Raw genomic sequence first — 26,816 nt, 5'->3', positions numbered from 1 at the left:
GGGGCATCTCCAGGTTTAGGATATCACTCAGTTTGTTGTGTTAACAGAGCAGACAAGAGCCCCAAAGTAACAGCTTCTCACTGTCTGCACCGCTGCATGCGTAGCGACTGGTATTTCTGATTAATCAGGACGGTATCAAGGGTGTAGGCATTGAATATGGAACAGAGTAGTTGCCAGACACCTCCAGGTAATAATCATAGTTCAATCCCCGCTAAAAAAAACCGAGAACGGTAGAAGTCAGAAATAAATAAATAAAAATCAGCCAGGCCCTGAGGTCGCGTTTCCTTGAACTCAAGCGTGCCACCATTGCCCTGCCCTTTGAACCCGGGCACGGCCTGCTGCCAAGCAGCCTTCTTTCTTCTCATTGCTCAAATGTCCATCAATTAAAATATTCTTCTGTTGCAATCTGCCATTCCAAAAGTATGAAAATCTCTGTTCCATTAAAAATAAATCTGCTTTGATAAAATCATGCATTTAATAATGCAAACCCACCCTTAAGCCGTGTGGTTATGCAAGATCTACAAGTGAACGGCAAGCTAGATTGTTTGCACGGTGGGTTGTTAATAGGTTGAGTGGTACAAAGGAGAGCACACAAGTCTGGCAACCCTCCCATAATGAGCACTCTGAAAATTGCTTTTAAAAAGTTACATTTTTGTCATCAAGCTGTCTGCTTCTCAAGCCACACACGAAATGATATCTGATCATTCCGGTTTTTTTTTAAATAGAATTTTGTTCTCATCTTGAAATACATTTTATCGCAAGATCACTGAATCACAACCCATCATCGGGCACATTTGCTTCTCTTGCGTGTCAGCTGACAATCGTTTCCCAAGACAATCATTCCGTCTCCATCATCTGAATAACGATGATTCTGTGTAAGGCATGATGGAAAGGTTATCTCTAGGGTTTAGAATTAGTGTCGATGCGATACGTGAGTTACTATTACAGCTCAGGTAAAGAATGGAGCTAAAGTTAAGTGTTAAGGTTTGAGTTATAGTCAGGATTTTTTGAGTGCCATTGTTACACACGTCACCTAGTAACAAGACGATCATATAACAATTTGTCCACGTGTGAAAATTCATTTCGTAGCTCAATTATTGACAATAAACTTGAAGTGGAACTGTATGAATGTGCGATGGGGATATGTCAATATACTCAAATGCAGGACAGTGAAAGCAAATGCAACGATGGATTGCACTCGAAATAGAATTGGGCGAATACGGACATAAGTCATCAACTGCAACTTGACATTATTTTTCCTTAAAGAATTCTACATCAATTTAATCTGATGTGCTATGGGCACATTTGTAATCAAATAGTTTTTTTTTTAATCCTGACATTGTCAAGCAATATTCATTAAATGCATTTCAAAAATATCACAAAATGGCGTTCACGAAATAAAATAAAATATTGTAGACTATGGCCTCTAGAGCTCCCTCTCATAGATGCTCTTCCACTAGCAGTGGCGCGAACGGGCAATTGCAGGGCTGCGCCTTCACCCTTTATGTACTAAACTGTATAAACAAAGACAAAGATTCCCCGTGTAGCCTTAGCAGACTGTTGGAGAAAGTGCTGTTAGCGAGTACCTATGAAGGCCGGAACAGCACACGAGGGGGTGGGTGGCCAGCACCACGCCGGCCGCCTTTGTCTCCCCAGTGCCGATGTTTACACACCGCACCAGGTACTCATTTGAGGCTGTGCCAACCTAGGGGAGGCCCACGACCGGTTCAGATAATCGTCAGCAGTGTTGTGCCGTGAGCGAGAATCTAACTCGGGTCACCAGGTTCGCAGTGCAGCGCGCTAACCGCTGCACCACCGCTCCGCACACTGAACTGGACACACGAGCGGACACACACCGTGGCGGTGCTGTGCCACTGAGCTTGACTCACGATTACAAGGTGGCGAGTTCAAATCATAGTGGGGCGGCTGACTCAATTATCCCCTCTGGATGAGGCGATGAAATGAATATCACTTCGTGGGACTTGAGCAGCGGTGATCCCATGGAGAGGCATCACAAGCGTGACATCTTTTCCACTGGCTGCTGCTGCTCAAGTACATGAGCAGCAGCATCATCCCATGATAGTTTCAGCAGGGAGACAGTTCTTTTTTACTATTAACGCATTCATATTTATGAAATAACCAACATGCAACTCCCTCGCAACGTGCCAGACCACATCAGATATTGGAAGCTAAGCAGGGTTTGTGCCTGGATAGTGCATGGATGGGTGAGCAACGTACGCGCCAGGCTGCTGGAGAGTTGTATTTACACTGTGGGCAGCAGAGGGAATTGGACAACAACGTACAATGTTGTACTGCACCTCAATGTTCCACACCTTCGCCAAACCCGCACTGCCCAAGTGTGGTGAAGCACGGTCAACGAACCCCCACTGCCAGCGTGGCGAGGTGAGCCCCCCATCTGTCAGCGTGTTGACAAAAGCGCTGCACGTGCGTATGCACACATGGAATGGCAGGCGAATTCAACGTAATAACGGACGTTTTCTTTAACCAACTACGACCGTGGTCCGCTATGATTGTCATTGCATCTTATGATAGGCTGTTGACGACGTTATGTTGGGGAAGTAAAATATTTCATTGACATGCAGGTGGACGGACACGAACTCCGGGGACGAAGCACGGACAGCGTAAGAGCGGGAGGCCAGCGAAATAGTGGCTGGGGATTTGGGGTTATATCTGTGAATGCATTTCAAAAAGACTTTTAGACAGCGCGTGGCATTTGCTCTTCCGGTGGCCATTACGGTTGCTTTGTATCGGCTACAGGCTTCCATCCCCAATTGCAACGCTGCACGGAAGGCTTTTTGGACTTGCGTTATTGCGCTGTGTCTGTCATCCTCTGGCCTCCAGGCACGAGAGGGGAGAGCTTCACGCAGTGAAAGGCAGAGAGAGAAAGAGAGAGCTGAGCCAATAGACTTTAACTGCAGGCTCTGAAAACCGTTCATCTGTGATGCGTCAGATATGCTACAGACGTGTGACCTTTCCTAAGTGTCAGCCACAATTCTTCTCCTGAACAACAAATTAGGCTAATAAATTGAAGAATGTGCAGCTTCTGCAGAGGGAAAGCAGAAAAGTTATACTAAAATTGCGTTTGCATTGTACGTGACGACCAACAAAAGCCAACTTGAAACAACCATTTCACACAATCATATATTTAAAGATAAATGTACCTTGATTAAACAGCATAATCACAAATTAATCTTACTATTTGTTCACGTGTCTGTGTTTACACTTTGATACTTTAACATAAAACATCTATCGTTGTCAACACCAATCAGCCTTGGTCAATCCACTGCTTAAGCTGCCACCATCTCATGAAGCCGTGATATAATAATCCTGATGGCATCACTCCATCTCCGCGGTGGATGTAGTCTTGGACGTGCTGCCTTGGTTGTGACTCCATTATTATCTTTATAATAATAATAAGCTCACTATTGTCATCCCTGGCCACCTGACATCACTGCCCTCTAACGACCTGTCCTGCCCAGGCCAAATCTTATTAACAGTTGGATGACATCAACCACACAACTTTCCGAAATGAAATATAATAAAATACTGTACCCAGAAAAAATACATTTTGGGCCCAACAAAATGCTTAAATTATGTCCTAAGCTCAAGTACATTTGACTTGTGTCACTTTGAGTAAACCTGCAATTCCTAGTGTAGCACTTGCGCTGAATGTATCTGGCATAGACCTTTAAACGTCAACACCACCCCAAGCCTGCTCCCTGTGGAGATCTGCAATTACTTCGACTCCTCTTCACCTTCCACCTTCAGGGTGCCAGGATGTTTTTATTAAAGCCAGGGACACACACACGCACAACCAGAAGTGACAAATCCGGAATAATGAAACACGACAGCTGTATGCGGAAGTCTGCCTCGTAAGACTAATAACTGAACGTTTACTCTGCATTTTCAAAGTAATAATCGCGTCTGTTTATAGAGCCACTCTTATATTTAGCTCGCAATTTCATTGCACCTTTGAATTAACTTCGCGTCTTGATTCACGACATTACTATTGTGCTGAGTGGCCATTCTGTGCGGCTTCAGCTGCGCCATCTGCCTGCGAGGCGCACGGCAACTATAATTTGCGTGGTTCGGGGGCACGTCTGGGTTTGCATGTCCAATCAAATAACAACAGACGCGTTGCGAGCTCAGAAGAGGCAGCGACAGATTATTGTGCACACAAGCCGAGCCCCACGCGGAAGGGCTGCAGCACAGCCGCGTTGGGAGTGAATTCCCATAAAAATACGGCGCAGACATGTTTACTTTTGTTTTTAGAATTCCCATCACGTGCACAAGCTTGCTCATTATTATTAATACTGCTACTGTATTTGATTCCTCTATTACACTTGTTTACCCAGAAAAGCTTCACTGAGTCTCAAGACTTTTCCAGGAGGGTCCTGCCAAGTTTTCCCTGCCGGGGGCCGATGTTTCTGCTACCGCATTGTCATCCATGTTGAGTGATTTTTTCATTTTTTAGCACTGGGATGTTTGGCCGATACCATTCACATTGTATGGTGTTTTAGCTATGGGAGGAAACCGGAGAACCCAGAGACAATTCGAGCCGAACAGGGGGAGAACACACAAACTCCACGCAAAAAGCTGCCCGAGTCGGGAATAAAATAACGGAATTTCTTGCTGAGAGTTGAAAGTCTTACTGCAGCGCCACCCTGCCACCCTCATGGCAGGCCACTTATGATTTCAACTCCACCTTCAATTGTAATCCCATTCCTTGAAGGCGTTTAACAGCAAACACATCACAAACCTGTTTAACCTTAACAAAGAGGATTTAAGCGCGCTTTCATCATTGTGACATACAATGCGTGAGTGCACGATTCAGTGGCTGCTGACGGTGGGGGGCGTTCGTATTTATGGTGACTGCTGGCGCTGTAGTCGAGACTTGTTACGTAAGAGGCTGCTGTGGACCCAACTCGTTGTCATGGTGGAAGGACCGCAGGGGCAGGAGAGTGTGAAGAGAGCGCGGGGAGAGTGGCCCGTTGCTTAGCGCACTGTGCCGCGAACACCAGTGGCCCGAGTTCAATTCACGACTACAGCTGACATCGGTGGTGACTATATGAACCGGTCCTGGGTCTCCCTGAGGTCGACTCACCTCGAAATGTGTACCTGCTGCGGTGCGTGTGAACATTTGAGTACTGAAGAGACAGAGGCGGCCGGGCGTGGTACCGGCCACACCACCCCTCCATGCGCTGTGTCAGCCTTCATAGGTGCTACTCGCGAACAGCATTTGCCCCAACAGCCTCTATAGGCTATGCGGGGGGATTAGAATGTTACAACACCAAATTGAAACCTTTCGCAAGGAATCATATCTGCATTCACCACATATAATTGCGGTATATGTGGTTAATATCTGCATTAACCACATATACTTGCAAAAAAGGTTTCAGTTTGGTGTTTTAACATCTTAACACAACTGTTTTATTGGCAGAAAGGATATATCCTATTCTTATATTTTGATACTGGCAAGAGAGGTTCCATGATGTGAGGGGGCGGGGGGTGCCGATCTTTGTCCTTTTTTGTAAGGGGGCAAGGTGAGGGAGGATGGAGCACTTCGAGTGAGGGTGAATGCAGGAAGAGGGGACAGGTGAAAGGTTGCAGGGCTCGGAGCTGCAGCAGGGGTGGCAGAGACCCGTGGAAGGGCTGCGCTGAGAGGGGAATGTTTGTCGGAAGGTCAGAAGGGTGCAAGAGTGATTCGACGGAATGTGGATTCATAATATCGTTGATGGTTTAAGGGCTGCAGACACAGCAGAATGTGAAATAAAATAAAATAAAAGGTATTTTTCCCAACACATTTCAACGAATAATTGTATATAATGAATAATACGTAATCATTGTGTATACAACATGATACGGAGTAAACTTGTCAATCACCTCTGAAAATCCAGCAGCATTTGCTGGCCAAGCCTGGCTGCTGATGAGACCCAGAAGGCCAAAACCGGTCCAGAGTTTACTTTAAGCAAATTTTGCTGATTGATAATGTAGGTCTGGATAGTCAAAAGGCTGATGGTGTAAGATAAATAAAAAAGATTTAATGTGGAGACAGAATGCAGCTCTGCTGATATCTTCGAATATCAGGCCATGTCGGCCCATTGGTGAACTCTTCAACTGAGCAATGCAAACTTTCGAATGTGAGCTAATTTTGTTCCCGCTCAAGGACTATTGATTTTAGGACCCAGTGGACTATTACAAAACAGGCTGAGATCAACAGCTCTTAACAAAATGGTCCGTGCATGCGTTCCAGTGCCTTTGATCAATGCTGGAGGCAATGGCAAGCCAACAGAAACCTGATAAATCACCAGCTGAGGATTTGTTGTTGTGTCAGCCATCTATTACTCTATTAAAATAGAATTAAGGGTGTGACACAGAGGCGGACCTAGAGGCTTCCTCGCGGGAGGAGGGAAGGAGGGGGGCGTAAAATGTCAAGATTTTTAAATAGGGCCCAACGTTAATAAATAATAATAAAGAACGATTTTATAACGTGCGGATTTAAAAAATATATTTCTGTAATCAAACGCGATGTCCGATTGCGAAGTCGGAAGGCGCAGAAACTCTCGTCGACGTATTTTCTCTGTTAAATATCAGGAGGATTCCAATTGTCGCCATCTCATTGATGGTACAAAATAACACTGCAGTATAAATGACACGACTGCTTTGGTAACACTGATAATGAGGTGTAAAGTGATTTAATATCAACTTCATCGTGCTCACAAAGTATGCGTGACTGCGATTTAAAAGATATAACACGTCTTTGATTGTGCAGGAGATGTCGGGCATACGCATTATCATTATTATTATTCACGACTCTGGTGGTTAGTGGCTTGCCGAGTCAGCGTACGCATCAACTCAAATGGAAGGCAAACAATTGGCATCACATCGAGAGCAGTGGCCAATGGATGGAGAGTGCCGCTGGACATGCCTCGATCACCGAGGCACACACCACGGCTGCCAGAAGAGCCCCACTCTCCCACCGCCTTCCTGGACACAAATTTAAGGGCAGATTTGTAGGGCGCGCGGCAGTCAGTGAAACGCACGTGCGGACGTTCGTGAAGAGGGCACGCGAGACATCCCGAGTAACTTATTGGCCCCCCGGGGAAGGAGGTTTCACAATGGCTTAGAGAATCACAGCACAAATGTGGATCTTCGTGACAGACACGACAACAGAGGGCCGCCATACGCGATGTAAAAGACAAAGGAGAAAGCTGGGCACTCAGGTGACACGCAGGAGTTGCTGATGACAGCGAGGACGTGGTTCTGTCTTGTAACGTGCGTTGCTGGCCCATGGGGATCTTGCTTTAGGTGAAGGGGGACATTGTGGAGAGCAGGAAGGTGATGTCTGTATTGATCACGGCGCTTGAATAAATAGAAATGGCCATGCATAGGCAAAGGAGAAGAGGGAGGTCATCATCCTGGATTGGAAAGAGGGATGGAGCCAGCGGCGTGGACGGCTGGGGGGGGGGGGGACGGTTCTCGACCGAAGCGTCAGCAGCAGAGAAGGAGCGGCTTCAGGGATGCCCACCACAGCACGCTGGCATTGGCTCGCCATGGGGGAGTAGAGGCCCACACGTTTCAGTACCATCGCCTCTTATTTGTCAAGATGTAGGTAACAGCACCCGTGATAATACAACTCAGGGGTAAGAGGATTAAACCACTTTGTCTGATTGGGAAGCCTAGAGCGCTATATATATGTATTCTTTGGCAAAACGTTTAAGGTTCTTATGTCATATATGTGCTAAAATTCGAATAGTTATTCGAACGGGTCATGATTCACCCAGGTACCTTGATTCATTCACACGGAGCTGCATGAAACTATATATGGAATGGCAGTCCATGTGTACATTCACATGGAAAACTGAAGCATTCATAACTGACTAAAACAAAACTGAACACATTCGCCATTAAAACTGTGGCATTAGAATAAAAAAACCGATATAACAGGTGACGTTGTGGGCGACGTCCCTTGATCACAGCACACGCATCAACGTCATTGTGAGCGCGTTTCACAAACCGAGTCTAAATGGACACGACGACACGTACGTTGCCTGCTGCAGGATCACTGCCCGGAATGTCACCTGTTATATCTTTATTTTTAAAGAAATTATGTTGAAGGACGTGTTGAGTTTGTTCATTGTGCTTGTGCACCACCGCCAATGCAGCATCACCATATTAGTTTATTATTAATATGATTAATGACATTTAACCAAAACAATCTAATGTTAATAGTTAAAGTTAATTAAAACAAATTTACTTTGAAAAAGGAAAAAGAGCCGACCCCCCCCTGATTGGGCAGGACGTGAAACTGCGCAGCGCTGGCAGGCGGCGCTGCTGATGCCACCGCTGATGCCACCGCTGGGCCCCTGAGAGTCGCTGCACTCCGCCGCACGCTCTCCGTCTACGCACTGCAGAGCGTGCAGCTCGCATGTCTGATTAAAATCAATAAACAATTGTTTGGAATGAGATGGGAAGTGGTTTCAGCAGACCTGGAGACAATCGGAGTGCCTAATCTTTGCCGGGGGGCACTGTGTTTTTGTAATAACTCACGAGTCCATAATCTAACTATAGTCCTCACAACATGAAGTGTTTGCTCAATTAGTGTGAGTACTACTTAGAATCTGTGGTCATCTCGAACCTTTGAAAGTCCAGGACCATCTCCCTCCCCAACTCCATCTGATGCTCTAATGAAACGATCAGCTTCTCGAATACATTGCTCAGAAATGTCAAAGCAGAGACAGATCCGAGAGCTTTCCATCGCTGGCGTCATCAGCAAGTATCACAGAGATGGGTGTCTCACGTCACCTCACCTTAGCCTTGGCACTCGGGCTGAATGTCTGCTGTCCTGCAGCAGGCAACTCCACTCCTGCTGCATCCGCTTTTGGAGGAGCTGTCGTGCACAAGACACAGAATCAGACCGGTCGGTTACGTGCGTTTTGATTTTCCCTTCCCGTAAGCCCGGGTAGGCCGGCTCTGTCAGAAGGAGGTAGCTCTTTTGAAACTAAATAATGTTTTATTTTACCAGGTAAGGACCATTGAGTTACATCTCTTTTTCAGAAGCGACCTGACCACAAATGATAGCCCAATGAAGTGGCTATTCATGTGGACATTTCTAGCAGCCAAACACTCTAAACGCACGTTGATTCTAAATGTGGAGGGAAAAACTGGAGGACTCTGAAAAAATCCACGTGACCACGGGCAGAACATGCAAACTCCAAATATCCAGGGTTGGGATCGAACCAACGACCTCCTGTATAACAAGCGGGGTAATCAACAATCTCTCCGAGCCACCGTGATGATGATGATGATGGGAGAGAGACACACAAACTCCAAATATACAGCAGGTGTCAGGGTCGGGATCAAACCCACGACCTCCTGTACACCAGGCGGGGAAGTTAACTTCTCTTGGCCACCGCAGCACGCTCATGGCCTGTTTGGTCCTTCGTCCAACATCTGCGCCATTGGCCACCTCCCCGCGTCATTATTTCGAGCTTGGATCGGCAACCACGCGTCCCCCCTGCACTTGGCGAAGATGAGGTTTTACAATGGTCACAAATCCACAGCGAGTGAGAAGGAGCCGAGACGAGAATCCCCTCTAAAGCAAAGTGACGGGCCCTCCAACACCACCAGCAGCGACAGTGGCGACCGCCAATCGCCACGAAGTGGCGGTCGTGTCGCAGTGCTCATGGGCAGACTGGCTTCATCTTGAGGCAACAAGGCAAATTATGGTTAAAATATTTTGCTTGCTAATTAAGTTTCATACTTTAAGACTCAAGCTTTGTGCCACTTCGCATATGATTGTAAAACTTCCAAAGAATAGTTCCTTTATATAATAGGATTTCTAAATATATTTAGTACCAGAACACATATCCGAACATTAGATATCCGCCCTGGCCAAAGAAGCACGTCATTTCAGCAGCATTGCGTCAACGCAAGCAAACTCCGGACGGACTTGCTTCGAATCGCGGTGTCTCATCAGCAGAGTCAGAAACAAGAGACGATGCTGCCTCGCGGGTGGGGGAGGATGGCTGGACGGGCGTCACCTTTCTGTCGCTTCTTGCCGGTGGCGTGCGGGGAGGCTCGCTGGGGCCTCTCCGTGGCTCGGCTGGCTCTCACGGGGGAGCGGAGCTCGGCGCGCTTGGTCAGGTCTCCCTTCTTACCCACTGGGCGGCCGCAGGGCAGCCGAGCACGCAAGGAGGGTGTGCGAAAGGTCGGTGGGGAGAGTCGGGGAGATGGTTGGATGAGTGGCAGAGGCAGACAGAAGCATCAATCAGAATGAACCCATTAAAGCACGATCAGTGGGGAACTAGAAAGGTCCTGCAACGTGCATTCGTGAGGATAGACAATCCATTAACTAATTTCGTGAGGATAGACAATCCATTAACTCATTTCAACGAATGAACTTGTCCGTACATTGTAATGAAATGTGTCGTTCATTTAGAACATTTAAACATTGTCACGTAAAAACACTAATCTAAATGCATGTTGATTCTAAATGTGGAGGGCAAAACCATGAAAACCTGGAGAAATATCCACGTGACCACCACCGGGAGAGAGAAAACGCGGCCTCCACATATACAACAGCCATCGTCAGGGTTGGCAAGGTGAGGGAGATACACCTCAATTGCCTAAAGGCTATGAATTATGTTTAATTGCATGTCATGTCCCTTAATATAAACTTTAATCAACGACATTAACTTGTTTTAGCCATTTAAACATATCATGTTCATTGGTGCAAAGTTAGATATGGTTCTACATTACAAATTACCCTTGAACACTTCACCAACACGACAGGACAGCACAACACTAAACATCACCGACCCCATGAACTCTAAATATATTTCAATGAGAGTTCCCAATCCACAACCTTTTCTGCGCTTCGTTGCGTCTTTCTTGGGAGACTTCTTCTCTGGAGAGCTGGGAAGGGATCGCTTCCCCACCTGGTCACTGTCTCTCCTCTCCACGATAATCTCCACATCCGCGAGGCTCTCCCCCTCCTCCTCCTCCTCCGGCTCCTCCTCCACCATCTTGCTGCTCTCTTCTTCCAGCTTTAACTCGCTCTCTGGGACGCATTCCTTACTCACTTCGCTCATCTCCTCTTCTCCTTCTCCCCCCTCCACGTCGGCTCTGCTCTCAATGTCTGCTCTGCTCTCAGCCTCAGGCTGGATCTGTTCTTCTGGCTTTTCATCACCATCTGGTTTAGTATCATCTTCTGTTTTGTGCGGATCACCCTTTGCTTCTGGCTTATCCTCGGGAATTGTATTTCCTTCCGGCGTATTCTCAATATCCGCAGTGCTCTTCTCTTCAGGCATGCTGCCAGTATCTGCAATGTGCTTCTCTTCTAACCTGGTTTCAACATCTGGAAGACTCTTCTCTTCAAGCTTGATCTCAACATCCGGAATGCTCTTCTGGTCCAGTTCACTGTCAATGTGGGCAACGCTCGTCCCTTCAAGTTTGCTCTCAGTATCCGGAGTGCTCTTCTCTTCTCCTTTGCTCTCCGTATCTGGCCCGCTGCCCTCTAAGCTGCTCTCAATAACTGGAACATCCGTTGCGTCTGTCTTTGTCACAGCATCTGGCTGGCTCTCCTCTTGCGGCTTGCTTTCAACTTTTACATTTGTCTCGTCATGCTTGTGTTCAACATCTACCTCCACCGCTTCCTCAGGTTCGCACACGGTGTCTAACTTTCTATCCACGTCTACCGTGCTCCCAACATCTGGTGTGCACGTGCTACTGTCTCGGTCGCTCATTGCGGCCCCTTTGCTCTCACTGGCGGCTAAGGGGCTCTCCAAATGGGTGTCTTCAGCTGCGGCCTGCTTCTCGACGTCACCAGGTTGCTCTGCCTCTACAGGTGGCTTCCTGTCGCCCTCCGATTGTTGTGCCGCAGCGTGGGCTGCGTCTTCCTCCCCGACGATGTGCCGTTCCTCTGCTTGAAGAACCTTCTCGGGCTGAATGCTCTCCTCTTCCTCTGTGGGTCGCCTCGCTTGCACCTCGTGGCTGGCAACCGCCTCCATTCCCCAAGCCGGAGCCTCCTCGACCCCTGTCGGAGCCGCTGGTTGTGTCTCCGCTGGCGGAGTCTCCGTCTGGACGTGAGCTTTATCTTCGGCGGGCAAGGACTTGGGACTTTTCAGGGGGGTGTCGGTGTCCACCGTGTCCCCCGATTCGTCGATGGCCTCCTGGTGCACAATTGGCTCTTTGAAGCCTGCAGGGTCAACAAACAAGCGTGGGTGAAAACCCCACGGAATTTTGTTTTTAAGTTAACTTTCAAATACCTAATTTCTCGATGCTTCGTCACTGAAAATGTTGGAAATTTCAAGTGTAATTGTTCACTATCTGAACTTCAGATGTCCATTGGCAACGCGATGGATCCTAGATGATTTTAAGGTCAATCATTAGGTTGCCAGAGATAAACATTTTTTTTAGAAACAACCAATATATACAAATACATAGGATTGAGGAGAATAATTAATATCACCTTATCTATGGTAATTGGGGCGTATTTATACTAAACACAGCTCCCAACACACGTGACACGTGATGCTATTAAAATTTAGTAGCTACCCAATTGACTTAATTTCAGTGAAATGCGCGCGTAATCAACTGTGCACACGCCGCTGGTTAATGCATCCGAGCCGTGGGTGCAGCAGTGCAGCACTCGCGTGGCTTTTTAAAGAGACCCCCAGCGCCATCCAGCCCCCTCTCTCCCTGGCGTCTCGTCCACGAACCTCTCCACCCCCCCCCCCCATGTCCTCGCCTCCCCCGGTTGCCGGTGGCATCAGCCTGAGCCGCCATTCATGCTAAATCGCCTTCCATTCCAGCTCGCCCTGCACGTGCTGGATGGAGGAGGAGGCTGTCACACTGCTCTGTGGCTACGTGGGCCTGACGTCCACTCACACACAATATAACATTCTACAAATATTACATTATTTGCTTTTCTTGCATATCTGGCGCTCTAACTGTATGACGGTCACGCGTAAAAGCATTCGCTAAATAAATAAATCACCTTCCATTTCTTCATTTTCACGTAAAAATATTTTTGACTGGGGGGTTTATACCAAGCGTTTAATCGTGCTAACCGAACTGCAAATATGATGATTATGAACTCCAGTGTAAATTAATATTCTGGTTCTGATTCGGTCGTGTGCATTTGCATTGATAGTGGTATGTGCTTAGATGTTGCGCAAACCGCCACATATCCCGCTCCTTTATTTAACCATCGGAGAGGCCAATGGGATTTTTTTCTTCAGAAAATGAGGAATGGTTGCCCAGAGTCACACAGGAACAGTTAATTTTCAGCAGTGTAACATTGATCATATTTGGCCTACAAATGTGTGGATACTTATCTGACTCCTGACCCTCACGAGATACTCACCAGGACATTCACCACTCACATATTACTCACCAAATAAACTCAAGAGACACTCACCAGTGACTGACATGTGAAGTGTCATAATCTGTGTGTATGGATCGGTGGTACTGCTCAAAGTGCAATGCAGTGCTGGTTGCAATTAGAATTCCATCACGTCGGTTGCATAGGTCACTCTCATTCTGACAGTGGAAGGAACCAGTTCAGATGTCACTCACGACTGGTAGTATCTATGGCCGGGTATTGAACTCAGGTTGCTGGCTTCGTAGTGCAGTGCACTAACCACTGTGCCACTGCCCTAACGAGTGTGTGTAATGTATCCTACTTAGCATGTCGTGTGTGTTGTAACAACCAGCACATGCGTGCGTGCACAGTGCTGAATGCTAATTCGCCTGAGAACACCGATGATTCTGGATATTTTCAGTTGCTCACCAATTTTACATTCTATGGATCACACAAAACAAGACTCCACAGGGCAACGTTATGAACTTTGTGGAGATCACTTGGAGATTGTACGTGGATAATCTGCGGTATTTCCATGATGATGATGATGATGTTCAAATTAAACATACGTTGGTATATATAATTGTACCGAACTTCCCTGCTGGGTTTCCTGTATTCGACCGTCCATTTCATACCCAGACAACACAAAGCTATCACGAATACCAAATTAAATTGTCCGTGTAAGAAGAGGTGGCATTAGCCCACTCTTACCCTCCACACCTCCGATTAGCAGGGTTGGCTACGTACGGTGCAAAAGAAGTTCAACATACGTGCATACCTCGCCACACGCCATCTGTCGCTTGATTCAATGCGAACCTTACCGCTCGCTGTTGAATGTGGCTTCGTGGGCTTGGCATCCTTCTCAGCGCCGTGCCGTGCCTCTGCCCTCGCCAGCTGCTCCTCCGCTGTCTCCATCTCCTTGTCTTTGATTTGTTGTTTCGAATCTCGCTGCTGTCCCTCGGCACCCTCGTTAACAAACACTTCCACCTGCGACTCGGAGAGGCCTTTGCCGTCTTCCGCCTGGTGTTGTGTCTCAGCGACACCTTCGGAGCCCGAGTCGGCAGATTGCTTTACTTGAACGTCAGTGGTTGTGGCGTGCTTGGCATCTTCCTTCTGCTCGGCGTTTGCCGCTGTGTCTGTTTTGATCGATTCATCCGGTTGAGATTTCTCCCTTGCTGGAGGCAAACACTCAGCGTGTGGTATGCTCTTTTTAGGACTGAAACTTTCTGAATGAATATAATCAGTGAACGCTGCGTCCTTTTGAGCCGCAGCTCCCTCGCCCAGGGTGTCTTGCTTGTATTCGTCGTCGTCGGGCGGCGGCGTTGTTGATATTCTCGGAACGTGCGCTGGACACAGCTGCTCCTCGGCAAATTTGAGTGGCGCGATCTCAGAATCGGGGCTCTTTTCCTGCTCGCTGAGGCCCGGCAGTTCTCTCTCGTACGCCACGCGAGCGTGGTGGTGGTGACCCTTGTCGCTCTCATCGTCGCTGCCGTCATTGTGGCGCAGCACGCTGCTCACGTCGACGCTCAGCGAGTATTTTATTCCTCCAAGACGCTTGTCTGCACCGGAGAGTGACCGCGTTGGGGTCACGTTCTCGAACAGAACACCGGCCGGGTGGTATTCAGACTCCCGCGCGCTCAGCACGGGGAGGTCGGATTTCATTAGAGGAGAACTGAAAATAAAATCCTTGTCTTTGTCCACCGACAGAGAATCCGGCTTGTACGGATCTGCTTCAACACGCTTCATTTCTGCGGAGGTGTCCTCTGTGTCAGACCTTGGAACCAGACCCTCTTCTTCTTCTTCTTCCTCCTCCTCCTCTTCCTCCTCTTCCTCCTCTTCTGGATGCATGTGTTGCGTGATATCTATTTCTGGGGTGCCTCCTGATGCTTGGTCCAGCAGTTTCGTTTCTGCCGATTGTTTGGAATAAGCAAGGAGGGCCTCTTTACCAGCCGTGTTCAGCTCCATATACTCCACGTCGTGTCCGTGCCCTTTCGCGTCGGGGGGATACTCGTAGTACGCAGATTCATCCTGCGGGTCGATGCAGTGAAAGCGAAAGCTGCTGAAGTCACTCTCCTTCCGTTCCTCCTGCCTGGCGTGTTCCGGAGGGAACTCTTGCCGAGCGCTTGCCGCAGACGCCTTTTCGGATGGGAAGTACTGTTCCTCGTCGCTATTGTCCTCCTGAAACTCAGACAAGATAGCTGTCTCCAACGGCGAGAGCCTCGAGTGGCCGTGATGGCCGGCTGACTTCTGGCCATCTTCCCCGGCCCCTCCAGCTGTGAGAAAGTCTCCCGACGTCGGCTTTCCAAACTGGTCCACGACATTGCACTGCAATTCGTCGTCAGAGCTGGCGTCCGACTCGCTGTCGATTGCTTTCATGGCGTAGAAATCGAGCTCTGACTGCGGTGGCGCCGATAGTGGCGTGGACTGCGCGTGGGGTCCCAACATGCTGGCCACGTCGGTTTTGGAGGTGTCCGGTCCAATAGCGACCGCGTCTTTCCCATTTGAACTGGAGCAGGTTGTTGCGTGCTCCACTGGTGTGGACTCAGCGTCACCCGGGGCGTGTTTTCCGGGCCGAGGTTCTTCGACGTGACCTTGTTGTGTTGGCTCTTTTGTATGACCGGCACTCAAAGTGTCGCTTTCGCTCTCCGCTCGTGATGCGTCTGCACATTTCAACTCCGGAATCGCGCTTCCATTCTTGTCGTCCTTCATAATATCTTTGCATTCCGACGCCTCAATAGATTTTTCTTCATCTTCCAATTTCTCTATAGAGGTTTTGTCACCATCCGCCGGCAGCACGTGTGCGTCGTTACTCCTCTTATCACCAAATTTGGTTTCACATTCCACTTTTGGAAAGGACGGTTGCTCCGTTTGCACCTCGGGCATTTTTATTTCTTCTGCGAGGCTGTCACCTTTGATGGCACCCTGGCTCTCTCCTCCTTGACTCGATTTCACCTTTTGAGAACTGCTTCCTTGTAACACTATTTTGGATGCTTTCTGTTCAATCGGTAGAAAATCTGTGGATATTATATCTCTTTGCGGAGTAGGCTTTTCAGAGTGATGGTTTAACGATGTTGCTGTGAAGCCCAAGCTTTGGTCTTGAGCAGAACCCGCATCTGTGGGCGGAGGTTTATCGGTCTGAAAATCAGCCGCCTCTCTCCCTTCAGGAATAGCTCGCAAATTAACAACGCTGGTGAAACTTGACTCATCCACACCCACGTTGCCTGCATGGATATTGAGGGCATCGTTTTGTTGCTTTGTTTCTTTATCTGCCTCCTGTAGATTATGTTCCATTTCCAAAACCTCGGGCTGTTTGGATGACAAATCAGCAGCCACCACCTGCTCTGTAAACATGCAAGCACTGTCGGATTTCTGTCCCAAGCACTGTTCTGAAAGCTTCCGCTCCAGTTTTTGGTTTTCACTTTTCAGGGTCTTACTCTGCGAGACCGCGTCCGGAATGTCGTTGTCGTCTTCCCCCCTGTAGTCGAACGTGTACGTGTTGGGCAGCGTGTAGGATCGCAGCATTGATGCCTTCTTGTTGGAGGCCTCGTACGACCTGAAGGCGCAGGTCTCATCCGCGTCTGCAGGCATTGCACTGAAGTTCACGACGCTCAAAACGTTCTCGCCATTTCCAGGTTCATCGAACTTCTCTTCAACTAAAACTTCCTCGCTGAATGTCACCTGTTTCGTCTTCAAGGTTAATAGCCCACTTGAACCCTCCTGATGCAGAGCCTCAGCAGAGGAGCCTCCGTCTGATTCTTGAGTCTCTGTAAATCCCGCTATAGTCTCCTCGTGAGGCTCGGGGCTTTCTTTGCCGGTTTGGGGCCGTTTGCCATTTTCAGCCGCACTGCCGGACGATTCGGTATTTGGCGCGGCGGGTTTGCTTAATTGAGCACCGTCAGTTTCATTTGGCAGCGCTGCTGTGCTGGCTGCGTCACATGGCACAGGCTCATCCCGTCGAAATTCTGGACCCTGAATATTGTCGTGAGCGAGGTGTGCGACCTCGTCGCCATCTCCACACGGGAAACAGTGAGTCTTTGTCACGGTCTTTTCAGATGCTTCCTTGTTTTCATCTGGCTTGTCAACGTCAAATTTGTTCTCTTTGTGCGTCACGGGACTCGGTTTGTCATCGGAGAATGAGAGTTGGTTTGTGAAGCCCCCAGCCGGTGCCCTGGAGTCCGCCTTGGAGTCCGAGCAAAGTGAGGCCACGTCTGCCCCACCGCCGCTTTGGCTCACCGCTAGCTCAGTCGCACCGAAGCTGCCGCCGCTGCCGCCTTTCTCTTTGGTCTCTGAAGCATCTCTGGAGGCCCCCGGTCCCTGCTGCGGAATGGCCGGGAGGCTTTCGTACTCGGAGGGGCTTGGAAGCTCCCAGTCGTCAAGGACGACAGGTGCCGGCTGCCTGCTGGAAGCGGCGCACTCCTTTGCTGCATCCGTCGTTTTCTGTGATGATGGCTCGGCATCAGAGGAGTCGCAATCGTCATCCTCCTGTGCGTACGTGGCGAAGGAGGGTGGGGCGTCCGGGCCCTGTTGGCCGTTCCCGCTCATGGTGTTGCAGGCAGTGGAGCGGTAATCCCTCCCGACGTCTCTTTTTTATTATCTCTGTGTCTGCCGCTATTTATTCACGCGCACGCTGTGGCGTGAACACTGCACCGATGACTTTCTCCCTTGAGGCAGGAAAATGTGCCTGGGTAACGGAAATGAGAAAGGACAGTTTGGTTAGTGTTCAAAACGTTTTGGACAACACAGGGCACACAAATTGTCTGCAGGCTGTAAGGACAATCTAGGCTCACACGTCCATGGCCCTCTTGCCTTCACCAACTCGTACTGGCCAGTGTGGTGAAGTATGGCCAATAACCCTCATGGCTCACACTGTGGGGAGGCATTTGTGCTTCAGCGCATTGACAAAGGGCTGTGCATGCGGTTGCTGTATAACTGTGTTCATAGGCTAGATTATGAGCATTGTCTATTACCAAGCATTAATAGACAGTGCTTTGTCTCCTGGATTATTGCCGTGTTCGCTGTGGGTTTTGAGTGGAAACATTCACAGGTCGATGAGCACACAACGTCACAGAGCACACGACGTCACAGAGGACACGATGTCACAGAGCACATGACGTCACAGAGCACACGACGTCACAGAGCACACGACGTCACTGAGCACACGACGTCACAGAGCACATAACGTCACCTCCTCCGGTGGTCTTTAATTAAACGCCCAACTCAAGTGACACGATGCTAACTCAATGCCACACACGCATGGCAAGGTAACGTTCAAATGAGCCCCACGACCGGCACAGCAGAGAGGTGGCCCTCATCCAGCAGTGGATTGACAAAAAGGGCCGAGCATCTGCACGTGGGTAGAATTGTCTGTGGACTTAACATCCACCACAAAGGCATGCTGAGCCCAGCTGCGGCTTGCTGCTGCTTCAGACGTTACGCGCGATGAAGGGGCCAGGTAGCTCCTCTCAAGGCAATTAGTGGCATGGGAGGGTTTTAGCGCAGAGTACAAACTTTCATCGTAAAACAATACCCAAATGTGTGGCTGACTTCATACTTGTTTTAAGGTGCTGCCAGATGTATTATGCAATCAATAGCACGCGTACATAGGATAACACTTACATAAACTCACATATGCATAAACACAACATTGAGAAACGTGAGTACCACTTGGTGGGAAGTCAAGATCAGAATATCCTCTGAGGTTATTGGAGATTGCCATGGGAATGTGGAATGAGCATCACTGGCTCAGCCAACAGAGATGGGCCCTGTAGTATCCCCATGTGAGCATGGAGACAATTATAGACGTGGTCTGTTCAAGGTTGTTAACTGGAACTTGCCATGTTAATTTGTAGTTACAATGTACTGTATTTCCATAGTAGACTTGTTTTTTCAAACTTTTTAACTTTGAAAATGTCTTTGGAATAATTAGGGGCTATACAATGTTAAGATAGTACCATAACAGTGTCTCAGTTATGGTGAAAGTGCATTACTTCTTCACATTTATTTTCCTCTTACATTCATTCTCACTTGATTTTGAAATACAGCAATTTCAAAACGTGTCTTGCTTAATACATCACTTTATAGTGTATGTCCAATCTCTCTCGAGTGTCGAGATTAATGCAAACATATCCTGTGATTTTAAAATGTATCTAACTCCTCATACGCACTTAATCGGTATCTTGTGCACTCATCCAACATATCTCTATCCTGCCTGACATATATATTTAAATAAAAACTGAACAATGTATATTCAAGTCACATCACCAAGCAATATATATTAAAGCCGTAATACACCTGCCGTGAAGGTTAATAAGACGTATCTCTTAAAATGTTAATAGGTATAGAATCCATTGGGTGCAATCATCAAAGATAAGTGCTTCTTTAAATTAGAATCCATAGACTGCGGTGGTTCTGTATTTCGCAGCGGACTACAATAAACGAGCGGCGGCGTGAAGAGAGGCGGCTCAAGCGCTTTGCTATTTGTCTTTTTTTAAACAAGGATTACGGGCAAAGCTGGGCGAGCGGCTTAAGCCGAGGAATGTTTTTTTCCCCCTCTGGGGGAGTGAGTTCTAAATTGTCTGTGTGTGACGGGCGAAATGGGAAAGGCGACGATGCGAGGAGACGGCGGCGGAGCGCAAGGACGCAGCGGAGGGCACGTCGAGCGGCAGCTGCGCCTCTCGTCTGCTCACCGCCGTGATGGAGCTTCATTAAAGTTTACTTTGTCAAAGAACAATGGCCAACCGAGAGGCGTTATTTAGCCTGGGCCGCATGCAAATTAGATGGACGGCGAACAATGGCCGTGTTATCTAACTGAAAAAAGCACACAGCGGATTAAAACGGGCACAGGTGTTGTTTACGTTCTGGACGCACTGCCTGGTTGCCAGCCCACATCAAAAAACGACATTCTCCCATCTGTAGGTGATAATATCGCACTCGATTTGAGAATGTGGCACGATCTTGACTGAAAATCAAGGGCACGAGAATCATTCCCACTGCAATGTTTATAGTCCTTGTTTAGTGTGGCTTGGCTACATATTCTCCAGTCAGTGACCACAATCGCTTCGTTAATTCACTCTTTCCATGCTATGGGGAAGAAAAAAAATGACTGAGCAGATGTTACTTAAACATTGGCTATGGCCATGAATAATGATGGAAAGTGTCCATAATTATGTTGAAACTATAGTCTAATGAGTAATATATTTGAGGTCATATGCTGAATAGAGTTACATAAACAAAATCAGAAAATAATATGCGATATATTACTATGTTTTAGCATTCCCACCACATTTGAAAGTAACTCCTAAAATGCCACCATAAAAACTAAAAGAACTTGTGTTCTAGCTATTTGCCAGTACTTTGATGGATGAAGGCCCCTCCATGGGAATGTTTTGACCATACTTCACCACACTAGTCAATGCAGCTTGGGGAAGGGGGCGAGCCCAGGACTGCTTTACATGTCACCCGCCAACTGACATGATCCAAGATCAAGATGGAATGAAATATTCTTGGTTCATGACGCAGTGTTCTAAGTACTGCTCTACCCCAATAACTATTGAATGTAATATGATTCACATATGACACATCACGAAAATGTTTCACTGTGTGTGTTTGATTACTGAAATGACATTGACTAAATGGCATCGATGTATTATGTCAAGTTTCAACTCTGTTATATTGCCAGTGCGTCCAATACAGCAGATAATGCCATGATAAGTATGTTGTGTTTTTTAGAAAGTTGTTATTGTCCTAACTGCAAAAAATACAAAACTGTAACAATGCTCATTTAATAGCGCATTACAGTTGCCTCTTTTCATCAACATCCTATTTCCGAAGTAGGCCTCAGATGCACTGAGTCTATGAATGGACCATTCGGTTGTTCTTATATTGAGCCTTAGCGTTTTGGACTTTTATTTAGAAAACCACACAAATAGTTGATGCGGTACCTTGTTTACATAATAATGAATCTATTGCTATAAAAGTGTACTTTGAAATCTAGATTATTTGGCCAAATAATGCCGAAAATTGTCAAGTTTGCATAAAAAAATATGTCTTCATCACGCTGCCAGGAAAGGCAAGTGGCCTTGGGCCAACCATCGTCCCACCAGCCCAGTGGCGGTCGATATTAATGATGAGGTGCCACCACCTGAAGGTCGGGACCCCCCCCCCCCCCACGTGAGACCGACCCCCGTGGAGACGGAACGATAAGATCGTGGGCATTGTTGCATCGCGAGACCGTGGGGTCCATGAGGGATAGGGAGACTTGGGGAGGGGATTTCATCCACGAGTGAATAGATCGTGGACTGTGATGACGATAACCTCTTTAGTTGTAGCTCTTTGAGGTGCGTCTTGTAAAGATAACGATGCTTGATTTATCGTGGCACATTAATGGATGTTAAGGTCACGTTACTAATCATAACTGCGAATCAACTATTGTGGAAATACATCATAAAGGACTAAAGTCTAGATCTTCAAAGCATGAATGGAATATGCACACAAAATCAATGGCTTGGCCATCGTGGGGTGACCCAAAATTCTTTAGGTAACAGAACCAATGCACTAACCCCACGGCAATCCAGACGTCATGAGCAACCACGTGTGATTACCCGGTGGAGGGCGGTGGCTCAATGGTTATTGCACCGCACTCTGGATCAGGCGGCCTGAGTTTGATTCCCAACTACAGCAACATCGGTGGCGAGTGATATCCAATCTCGTCTGGGGCTTCAGTCAACGGGGCTGGGAAGGCCTTCATTCAGCAGTGGGTCGATAAAGCCTGTAAAGGATTAATTTGATTTAGGTAACAGCGTTATACTATCCAGGCATACACAGATAACGTGGCGGTAATTAAAATAAACCAATCTATATGCAGATGAATGTAATAAACGTAAGAAAGTGAGGTTTCCGATTTGGGTATCATTATATCTCAGCGTCTGTAACCTGCTTAATCTCGGGCAAGAGTTTACTTTAAATGCCGTCACATGAAAGTATGATTCGTGTAATGTATTTCCATCTACAGTGCTGCCTTCCCCTACTTCATGTACAATATTCACGTGTACACATACATGGATATTCTCGTGAATGGATCGGAATACACGTTTCAAAATATATTGGAAAATTTAAATAATATTTCAACGTCTACATTTTGAATATTTTACAAGCAGAAGATTATCGTTTGTAAAGATATATTGCAACTGTGTGCACACAATTTCTGCTGTTATGGGAGGCTCTGAATTTACCTGCTACTACTTTGAAGGCCTTGTTTATTTTATTCACCTACTTGGAGTCTCTTGACAAACAACACCAAACGCGTGGCTCAGTGTCTACAATATCCCAACAAACCTGTCCCAAGCTGTGGCAGTCTTAGCAAAGAACAAGATATTGGTACCACTCTGAAGTTAATTTGACTGTAATAATGTTGATAAATTCATTAATGTATAAACTCTCCATTTGGCTGAAACGGAGTAGATAAGACTACATTTCATAACTCCGACTGTAAAATAAACAAAATTGGTTTCCTTCTTGATGGAGCACGTGTTAATGTGTATATCCTGTGTGGCAGGTGTGAAAATTACAAGTTCCATTGACGTGGTCAGTCCGTCTACAGTAAAACACGCTCTGGACAATAGCTTCATCGCTCATCGGATTTCTCCAGGATGAATAGATGTTCTGCTTTTAATTTCATCAATCCATCTGGAGCAAGACATTGATAATGATGCTGATGATGCTATATAGTGGTCAATGGTGTTTAAAGACGAAAACAATTCTAACTATCTTCCAGCAATATGAAGATTGTAGTGCATCACGTGTGCGATGTTACCAAGCACAGGAAAGGCCGACACCACTATAACTCCATGCAGATAAAAAAAAATGGTTTTGTGGCAAGCGGCTAACCCAGGAACCAATATTTAACTTCTCAAAAATACCCACTCAATGTAAGGCATGTACAGTATTTTAAAGAAAACACATATCGATGTTTTTATTTAAAACCCTATATTTTGGAACAGCTAGTAATTTACATTCGTTAGCATTAAAATGGGCGGACAGCTCATGAATAATATGGGGCAGTAATTCTCAATAACATGATTCATCTTCCATTAATTTGGCATTCCCGGTTCCCGGCGGCCAGGTTTCAAGTGTCACGAGCGTCAATGTGTTAATAAGGAGAGCACGAGGGTAATGGAGTGAGTGGAAAGAAACAGCAAAGGGAGTCTCAACATTCTCAACAATTTCTGCAAGGGACAATCTACTCACAGCATTCACACTCGAGCAAGACAAAGATGCAACGCACATTTTGTCCTAAGCCGACGGAATATTCCATTTTTAGCTGAGGTCATGGGCAGTTGCGAGGGAACAGGGGCTGTCATGAGCGAATGGCCTCAGAGGCCATCGTGATAAAGCGTGACCCTGTGGCGATGTCGACGCCAAACAGTGGAAGCTCAAACTGCATTGCCACGGCTCACAATGATTGATGGTCAGCAGGCCCTTTTATGGGCATAACCTCAAATGAGAAAAGGCTCTGCTGACCTGACTCATAAAATCCCAGACTTGATTAAGGCACAGACCATATCAATGCCTCGGGGCATTGAGCCTTCATTACAAAGCAGATCCCCTCCCAGAGGATTGAGCAAATGCGACTGAGAGTCCACGACGATGGGAGACGTTCGTTACGTTTTTCAATGTCGACCTGGTACAAATGAAATAATTTGAAATGTAATTGACAAAAGCTCGAGATCGAAATCGTCCTTCCGAATCAACGCCTTAGCCTACCTACAGCACCCCATTTATAGAATGAACAACGTTCAATAAGAACAAAATAAACACTTGAATGAGAAATCAGAATACAAAGGAAAATTGTGTTTGAAGAGAATATCTCTAGTTTTATTTCGACTGCATTCTTTTGAATTATGTACGTCAGTGATAGTTTGACAAGAGGCTCACACTATGATTTGAAGGTGCAGGAGTAATGTTTCTGTAATGGTAATTTGCTCTCTGGAGGTGTGCAAATATCATCCGTAATTTATGCTGTAGGTGTACATCATTTACATCAACGCATAAAGATGAATAAAGTCAGAATTTACCAACGGATCTTGTTTCAAACACCATGATTTATCAAGGAACCGCCAATGTTAACAGAGACTGCAAGATCCTCAGTAGGCCTGCAGAAAGCTGACACTGACTGAGATGATATAAAGATGAGTCCTAAATGTACTCTCTCCTCCCTCAACCTTGATAGCTTGGTGGAAATATGGGCCCCATCCAACCCTTTTTGTGTTTAGATTGTTGTCCATCCCGATTACCAGAGTTGGCTACGTACGGTGCAAAAGAAGTTCAACATACATCCAGCCGTGCTTGCTCCCTTAAAGAGCCAGGTCTCAGGGCCAATGCCTTTAAAGTCTCCACCAGAGCTGGCACTCGCGGGGGGTACTGGTGTGGGACCTGCACCACCAATGTTCACTTGGCACGACCCAAGTTCTCTCTGCGTAGGGGTGGACCACCGCTGTGGTGGCCCCCCACAACAGATGCACTGCCCCCCCCCCCGCCATATCCGAGAGGAGCTGGAGTCAGGCCTGGTCTTGATTCGCCTTGTCTTTGTTTTCACCACAGCTTGCACTCATTACCGACCTCACACTGAGCAAATGTTTTCCTTTTACCCCGATATTCATTTTTTTTATGAATAGCAGAAGAAAGATCTCTCCATGCACACTTAGTCGAGGCGTTCGGGTCGATGAACCCAGCAGGGGTGGGCAATGATTTATTTCTGATGGCAGAAGATTGTGCCAACTGCCAGCCTAGGCTGGTGATGAGATTCAGTGGCAGTCTGAGCAGCGTGCACATGCATAATGCAGAGCGAATGTTCCGATCATTGAAAGGTTGCATACTTATATTTAATGCATTTCAAAAGACAACTTTAAACGCGTACTGTACGTAGTGTACACGTTTTATTTTTTCTCGACTACAAAGGCAAACATCACAAAAAAATCACGCTCAATCGGACTCATCACAAATCCTAGCTACGGTTTATCTCCATATATATAAAAGGCAAAGTTGTGAATGTGTCTGTTCAAAATGTTTAGCGTACTTCCCGACATGCAACAAACTTGAAATTTTCCATGTCGGTACTTTCCAGACTGTACACCATGCAAAAATTATGAAAATACACTTTTTTTGGGGGGGGGGGGGGGGTGGATCTCAATAATGCATATAGTTTTTGTACGGCAAGTGAGCTGTGACGATTATTTCAACCGGTCCTGGGCCTCCCTTAGGTCGACTCAGCCTAAAACGAGTAACTGGTGTGGTGTGTGAACATCGCCATTAGGGGAGACAAAGGCGGCCGGGCGTGGTGAATCCAAGTCCCAGGTAGTAAAGCTAGTAGTTCATATACATGTTTGTGATTAAGCCACTGCATACGAATGGTGATAGTTATTAATGAAAGCAGCCTCCCCTACTGTGCAAGAATCGTTCCACTAAGAACTACACCTGAATATTATTAATGTCGATATTGGCTGAGACTCGACACACTGATTATCCGTAGGGGGATCGGCATCGTGTGTCCTGTCATCCACAGGGTTCCCCAAGATTTCACTCCACTTATCTGATCATCCTGGTTTATACGAAGAATTGGGGCAGCAGGTAATAGGAGTGTTCATGGACCCTACAGCTCCTGCAGTTTATAGGAGTCGGGGGTATGAGGGTTACACGTTAGAGGAGATATATTCTGCACTACATTTCATTCTGAGCTGGAGAAACTAGCGTGTCAATGTATTTCCAAGGCAGGTGCGTGACAGCAGTTGAATGATTATTGCGTCATTCCAGTTGGGTATTTTATTGCGGACCGCCGGGCGGTGACCTCGCGTCCTCCCTGACTCGTGTGCTCACCACCAAGCTGCGAGATGCGCTTCCTCTACAAAGCCACCGTGAACACGCCAACAACGCAGGAGACAAAGGGACATGCATCCCATGAACAAAATTAACAAGAACGAAACAATAGCATACGGTTTACATTCTAGGTAGACACCCAGTCCATATTTTTAATTTAGTATTTCATGATTGCGTGTCAATTGACAGTGTGCGTGTTACGCAGTCTATGGACATCATCATACGACGGCTACGCACATGGCCCCTTTGTCCATCCGATGCTTCATGAATGCCTCCGCACGCTGTACGGGCCACCGGAGTTACGTGACCATACTTCATCGCGATGTTCAGTGCGGGCTGGTTATATCGGTACATTCTAAGTGATTTGTTCTCAGGCTATATAAAGTTGTACTTGATGTAATCATTCGGTTAAAAAAGTGATAAAAAAGCGACAGGAAATTATAAACAGTCGCATGAAGATTGACTCTTTTTGATACGCAACAGACACAGAGACGAATGAACACACATGTGCACACATTTATGTACCAGTCACAGATCCAATGTGCTCAGAGGTAATTTA

This window comes from Lampetra planeri, chromosome 10 (assembly GCF_965212315.1).
Source record: "Lampetra planeri chromosome 10, kcLamPlan1.2.h2, whole genome shotgun sequence".
Lineage (NCBI taxonomy): Eukaryota > Metazoa > Chordata > Hyperoartia > Petromyzontiformes > Petromyzontidae > Lampetra > Lampetra planeri.
Note: the sequence above shows the minus strand (reverse complement) of the source record.